At 45.1% G+C, this 7,859-nt stretch overlaps 1 long non-coding RNA gene across 1 annotated transcript in view; it reads left to right on the top strand.

The window, feature by feature from the left end:
- Positions 1-873: 873 nt before the first annotated feature.
- The window catches only part of LOC106818184, a 20,543-nt gene continuing 13,557 nt past the window's right edge, over positions 874-7,859 (top strand). The window contains exon 1 of the long non-coding RNA XR_001395160.1: positions 874-1,004. This is a non-coding gene — a long non-coding RNA (uncharacterized LOC106818184). The remainder of the gene's footprint in view (positions 1,005-7,859) is intronic.

Below are 7,859 nucleotides of genomic sequence, written 5' to 3' on the forward strand. Positions count from 1 at the left end.
TCTCCACGCTCTCTCCAACCTATTACCGTGCCCCCAAAAACACCGACATCCTGAGCGCACATGTCACCCGTTCTCCGCCAGACCGCGCCCTACCCTTCCGCATTTCAAATGCCCTATGAAACGCCCGACCATTAAAACACGTCTTACCTTCTCTGCGCCTATACCATCAATCCTATACCATCAATCTAGCCGCACAATATGCACGACGCTCTGTCTACATAGACTACCACTAAAACAACCCTGAGTCTAGCCGCACTCCGCGTCTCTAACTAACTTATGTAACATTTGTAAAACATATGTTACATTATCTCCCACTTTCCCAAGACGATGACTACCCTGTCATCGATTCAGCGTCCCCGCTGATCTACACTTCAACCTAAACCTAAACAATTCCTAAAAAAATAACTACTACCCTAATACTTTTCTAACTCAACCCCAACGAGAGAAACGTATTTATGCCCAATTAAACAACCCACAATCAATACACAAACAAAATACAATAAAAAAATACATATGAAGCATAAAGCTTTCTATACAAAACAAGTAACGATAAAGTTCGATCACCATACAAGTCAGAAATTCAACACATTTGGCAGTGAACATTTTAATATCGATGCAATTACTCTCATTATTGAGTCTTTTTATGCTGTAACGTACGTGGCGTATGCGTATACCGACACGCATTACCGAAACCACGTTTAGCCATGTGCTCCATTACATCCTCATTTAACCTCTTAATCCCATTATTACACACAGCACCGATGTGGACCTGACAACCTTTGTCACTTCTACACATCATACAGCCAAAAAATACGCAAAATGATTTTACATTTTCGATGAAATGTTTTAGGCCTATCAAACTCTAATTGACAATATAGCGTAAACGTACCGTTAGCACAAATTCAAGAAAACAATCACACATTTCTACACAAAGTTTCACACAAAAGATTTTCCCACACAAAGACAAACGGTCACAAGCATATACCATGAGGAAAAAATTAAGTGTTTCAGTATATTGATAGACTCCTGATTATATAGGGGTACTACTATATAGAGATATACTAGGTCTATATGACTATATAGAGTCTATGATTATTATGACACTCCTGATATCATCAGGGGTTAATATTGACAAATATTAATTTGTCATAATCAATATTAATTATAAAAAATTTGTCATTATTAACCCGATATATATCTATATATATCTATATACATATAAGTTTAACAAGATAGAGGTCAATCTGTATTGTTTTTATATGTGTATAAATGTGTCGTTTATGACAGGTAAAAGTTCCACAGAGAAAGATTCATTATAATGTAATTACCTTGATTATAGTGACAATTATCTAGAATAGTATAGGAGTATACTTGAAAAAAATTGCGGCTAAATCGTCAATACCAAACTATGCGTTTGATGTAGCTTGTCGTCATTGCGCTATATACACAAACAAGAAAACATGATTTTAATTGATCAAAAAGCTTAATTGTCCAACAACTTTTTTTTCTACAGGCAAATAGAGTAAATAATCGTGTAGGTAACAAGTATAATGAAAGTGTCAATGACACTGTAGCTTCAACCGAACAAAAAAGACACAAATGAGTGAGGTCAGAGAGTCAGTTTTAATCGCGCAACCAATCCGGACGTACATTAATAGAAACGATGCCATCGTATATCGCAAATAATACTTTAATACAAATGAAATCTCAATTTGTGACCTGTAGATGCGCCTATACCACGCTTTGAGTAGCGATGGCATTTGAATAAATTGGTGCTATAGCTGCGTTTCCGTGACAGTTTTGTAATAACTTTACTCCATATAGACGTTTTATCGCGCACGGTACGAGAGGAATACCAATTTTGCATTTAATATATATAACATATACTATTATAGGCTTGCTATATATTATATTATATATATATATATATCATATATATATATATAACATATATATAGATATACTATCTTAATATATTATTATTTTATACCAGACTATGGTAATGAATTCTTGTAAACGAACCCAGACGAGTGTGACCCCACAGACTGTTTTGTGTCTTATAATATCGCTATACTAAATGTGCCAACCCTACAACTAATTTGCATAACAAATTGTACATACAATCACCTAGCCCTTATTTTATTCACAATACCAAAAATGAGCAATAACGTCTTAACTGAACTGACTAAATGCAATTCCATTTTTGCCAAAATTGCCCAGTGGCGTCGAAAGTACGTCGACTGGCGTGCTTCAAAAAGTTCACGTTTAATATGGAGCCCATATAGCAGTAACCAATGATACCCAATTTCACCATGTGGGCAAACGGTTCCTGAGTTATCGTTGACCGCGCTACGCAATGTTGACGGACGGACGGACGGACGGACGGACGGACGACGTACCGGACGACGACTCATAGCAATAGCTCAGGTCTTGACGATGTCAATGGAGCTAAAAATCATGAAACTTAACGTAATTAGATTAAATTCCACCATGTTTACACGTTATACATTAACAGGTATTATAATATACATTTTAGACACTCACGCTTTCCAATGATCTGACCAAGACGAAGGCTCGCACGAACATAATCCAGTTCTACATTAAAATTCCTGCACTAGATTAATGATAGATTCACACATTAACACAGTGATTAGAAACACCATATTTGTTGGCTGTGCGCCACTCAACTTCATACCGGTTTCCCCGCCGGGCCTCAGCCGGCGTCGCCCACTACGATAAACAGACGCCTAGTTTTCTCCTTGGCCTGACCAACGACGACAAAACATAATCCTGGTTATTAGATCAGCTTAATTTGAAATTCCCCAACCTAGGTTTCATGACAGATCACACCAATTTAACAAGTTGAATGATTATATAACGCAGGTATCTTAAATAGTAGTTCCATGTTTTCAGGCTTCATTTCTTACGGCAGGACGAAGAATTAAGAGCCGCTGTGGACCATGTTACTGCACGCGTGGGCAAGCCTTTGCAGCCTCTCTGCGTATCGCATGTTACTGGCATGGCTGTCAGCTTCATTGACATCCTCTCTGCTCATACGGTCCACTACAAACGGTTGTCATGGCATCCTGACATCTTCTCGCCCTCGTCGCCAACGCTGTACGCACCGTTGGTATAGCCTCCAGCAATCGGTCGCCAACGTTACCGCACGTGTAGCAGGCGCTAGCATCGTTTCCCCACTACGGTTACCCCGCACGTGTAGCAGCCCTCAGCATCGTCGCCACGGTACGCCGCACGTGTAGCAGCCTCAGCATCGTCGCCGACGCGTGTACCGACGTGTCGCAGCCTGTCAGGGATCGTCCCCACCGGTCACCGCCGTTGTAGGCCAGCCTCAGCATCGTCGCCACGTTACCGCCGCACGTGCCACGGCAGCCCTCAGCATCGCTGCCACGGTTACGCACGTGTCCGGCCTCAGCATCGTGCCACGGTCTACCGCACGTGTAGCAGCTCCAGCGATCTCGGCCACGTGTTACGCGACGTTGTAGCAGCATCAGCATCGGTCCGCTACGCGTTACGCGACGTGTAGCCGCCTCAAGCATCGTGCGCCACGTGGTTACGCCGCACGTGTCCAGCCTCGAGCACCAGCCCGTCTCCGCAGCCTCATGCGAGAGGCCAGGGTGGCTAGATGAACGCATACTGTTGGCTGATGGCGCTTGTGTGGCGATCCGCATCGCCTCAGCAATTCCGTCGCAGCGCACGTAAGGGAGCACCGCACGCACGCGATCGACGCACGCCACGGGACGCACGCACGTACTGACGACAGTGTACAGTAACTACCCTGTACATGATTGTAACATATTTCAACGGTATATCTGATACTCCTCAGGGTGGCAGTATTTATAGATTATTCAGATTTTAATTTTACAGACTATTTTGCGTGCAAATTCGTATCTTGTTTACACACATGAACTATCTTTTAGTACACGCTGATATTTAGGTGCCACACCTAGGTTTCGTAACTTTATCTTCGTAATGCTCTGATCTGCCTAGTATTGCTATATCACATTAGACTTTCAATTATTATAAGCCCTATTTTGGCGTGATAGCCGTTGCCCCCGCCCCCGGGCCGCCCCCGCACCCGCCGCCGCGGCGCGGGCGCAGGCGCCGCCCGGACCGTCGGACCGCCGCCGGCGCCTTCTGCAGCAGCTAACCGCTTTCACTAGGTCGCCTAGCACACTTTACTGGCGTGGGGCAAGCACCCGTTCGTACCGCTGCCCTGCTCCTGTAGATTGTAGTGCGTACATTTTACTTGTATCCCGCTGTTGCATGGTTTTTCCTCGTAATCGGTCTCGCCTCCGTCAACCCGGCACACGTATAGTCACATACCGTTTAATTAAAGCCAAGCGCAAGGATCTTACTGGCTCGCAATGGTATTACACACATCATGTTGAGTTAGTAACTGTGGTTATGTTAACGCATATACCACAATGTTACGCGTTAGCGCGTTTGATAGAATGGTTAGTATCGTTAGAGATTAACAATTATGGTTAGCGTTCGGGTTAGAAAGTTACGGTTACAGTTAGGGTTTCACAGTTGCTAATCCCTATGACAGCAGTCGATCCCATTTCAGGCAGGCAGGATTTTGAAATAACGCTCCCCCCAATCTGCTCTCAATTCAAACAATAGGCCGTTACTCTATTGGCGTGGGTGTTGTACGCTTGTGTGTCAACGACTGCGGTTACGACTACGTCTATGTGAGTATTGTATAACAACTGGTCTTCCGCGAAAACAGACTAGTTGCTTTCTGTTATATAATGCTACGCATTTTATGTTAGCCAGTTATCCAATTAACCACAAGCCCGAAAAACGAAGATATTTATTTCAGTCCTTCAAACACTGCTTCCTTGTCGCAACCTATATGATCTCTAAAGCCAGTAATAGTATACTATCCTAGAGATTCTCTAACTTTATATTATTTATACGTTATATAATGCCGCTAGCGCGCGTGGCAGAAGACAGAGTAGGCGAGATGGAGAGCGAGATAGAGAGAGAGAGAGAGAGAAGAGAAGAGAGAGAGAGAGACGAGAGAGAGAAGAGAGAGAGAGGAGAGAGAGCACTAGACGGGATCTAATGACAGCGATAGAGAAGAGACGCGAGCGAGAAGAAGAGGGAGAGAACGCGAGATGAGGATCAAGAGAGCAGAGACGAGAGAAAGAGAGAAGAGAGACAGAGAGAGAAAGAGGGAGAACTAGAAGAGAATGAGCAAAGAGAGGAGAGAGAGAGAGAGAGAGAGTTTGATAGTAGAAAAGCAGAGAGAGAGACAGCGAGAGAGATGCCTGAGAGTAGAGAGAGAGAGAGCGGGACGAGAGATAATGAGAGAGAGAGAGATGAGAGGAGAGAACGAGAGAGAGAGAGAGAGAGAGCGAGAGACGAGATGTAGATAGAGAGCGAGAGAGAGAGAGAGAGAGAGAGAGGAGAGCGAACAGAGAACGAGAGATAAATGCGAGAGAGAGACGAGAGAACTGACGACGAGAATGCGAGAGAGAACAGAGCCTGTCAACGAGAGAGTGAGAGAGAGAGAGAGCGATCGCAGAGAGAGAGCGAAGAGAGGAGAGAGAGAGAGGAGAGAAGAGAGAGCAGCGAGAGAGAGAGAGAGAGAAGCGGGAGAGAAGAGAGCTGAGCGAGCTGAGAGAGAGAAAGAGAGCGAGAGAGAGAGACCGACGAGAGAATGAGAGAGAAGAAGCGCGAGCGAAGCAAGAGCGAGAGAGAGAGAGGACGAGAAGAGAGAGAGAGAGAGAAGAGAGAGAGAAGAGACGGCCGAGAGAGAGAGAGAGAGCCGAGATCAGAGAAAGAGAGAGAAGCGAGAGAGAAGTCGCGCGCGGAGAGAGAGAGAGAAGAGAAGAAAGAAGAGAGAGAGAGAGCCGAGAGAGAGAGAGAGAGAAGAGAGAGAGAGAGAGAGCGGAGAAGAGACGAGAGAGCTTATTCTACATAATATATAACTTCCCAGAGAGCTGTAAAATATCTAAGGGTATTTACTATTACTCATCTTATTTCACCCATAGCATGCCTTTTTCGCTATTGCATCTGGAAGCTTCGTATGGTAACATCATACTCTGCAAGGACAACAACATACATTCGCAGTACCGAGCGCATATTTTTTGCTTTCCACCGTCTACACCTGTTAACATACCGTAAACATATTGTTCTACTTGGTAGCGCCGAACGCATGCACAGCGCACGCACGCGACAGAGTAGGGATGCACGACGCACCGCCACAGTAACGCCCCAGCACAGTACGCACGTACCAAGCACGCACGCACGCACCGCACGCACGTGCACTGGCACGCACCACGCACGTACGTACGCATGTACGCGACGCAGCGCACCGTTACGCATGTAACGGACGCACGGAGTACGGACGCCAGTTACATAACGCACTTGTAGATGCCTGGCTATAGTAACAAGGCTCAAGCATACAACATTATCTATACTGACTATTATGCAGATCATGCTGCACGGACCATGTACTGAATAAATTTAAACGATTACTGTGACATTTTGCTGCGCCGGAGGAATGGCACTATACGAACCTATAATTGAACCCACGGTAGATCATAAACCGCGTTAGACCCACATATAACTACATATAGTTAGCCATTACCAGTTGCTATAGCCTATTTGTGAGCGATTGTGAATTCGTTGGAGCTGGAGCGAGAGACGACAGAAAGAGACTAAGACAGAGAGACAACAGAGACGGGATGAGAAACTGAGCACGAGAAGAAATCAGGATTAATAGCGGAGAGGAGAGAAAAGAGAGAGAGAGAGAGAGGAAAACGAGAGAGAGAGAGAATGGGGGGGGGTGAGTGAGAGAGCGCGAGAGGAGAGAGAGAAGTAGAGAGAGAGGAGAGAAAGAGAGAGAGGAGAGAGAGAGGAAGAGAGGAGACGAGAGAGAGCGAGTATTGAGAGAAGGAGGAGATACAGACAGACATGAGGGAGGGCGGGAGGTGAAAGACATGAAGCATATAAAATCGAGAGATAGAAGAGAGACAACAGAGAGAGAGAGATAGAGAGAAAGAGAGAGAAGAGAAGGACAACAGAGAGGGACGAGAGAGAGCGCAAAGAGAGAGACGAGGAGAGAGACTGAGAGACGGAGAGCGAGAGACCGAGACCGGAGCAGATCAGAGAGCAGAGCAGAGCAGAGAGAAAGAGAGATGAGCCAGAGTAGGAGGAGAGAGAGAGAAAGAGAAAGAGAGAGAAGACGAGAGCGAGAGAGCTCCTTACCATTCACTTCCGCTCATTCAGTTCACTTTACGGTTCACCTTTTATTTTCAGTTTAGCTTTTACCCATCTTCTTGCTTTCATCCTACAGCCTCTTCACTATCCTGTATCTGCCGTCGGTGATGGGAACACCTCTCTCGTATGGTGAGCAGTCATCACCTCTGCATGACAACACAAATTGTAGTAAACAAGCGCATATATATTTTCACGACTTTACACTGTATAAGATATACCGTAATATCTCTCCTTCTGTTTGAACTGAACCCGTTCTCCAAGTGCAAAAGAATAGTGTCTACGATGTGCTTAGAATAGAGTACTCAGAATAAGTAAAAGTCACAATTAACTATCAGTATACAATGGACACAATGTAGGCAAAAACGGAGAGAGGCTAACGAAAAACAGCCAGACTCCTGAGCAGCCCATAAGACAATGGATGATTCTACAAAGCCGAGCAGTCGTCGCTACAGGTGTCGAAATCAGACAGCAAGCTGCATACTTACATCGGATCAGTGCAGTTGTTACATCGTCAGCTGTTCCACTGCTCATGATGCGAGAAAATCGTTTAGTTTCATGGCTACTACTTCTTGTCCATGTGCGGTGCGCATCCGCGTGCGCCGAGCTGC

This window comes from Priapulus caudatus, unplaced genomic scaffold, assembly GCF_000485595.1.
Source record: "Priapulus caudatus unplaced genomic scaffold, Priapulus_caudatus-5.0.1 Scaffold2078, whole genome shotgun sequence".
NCBI lineage: Eukaryota > Metazoa > Priapulida > Priapulimorpha > Priapulimorphida > Priapulidae > Priapulus > Priapulus caudatus.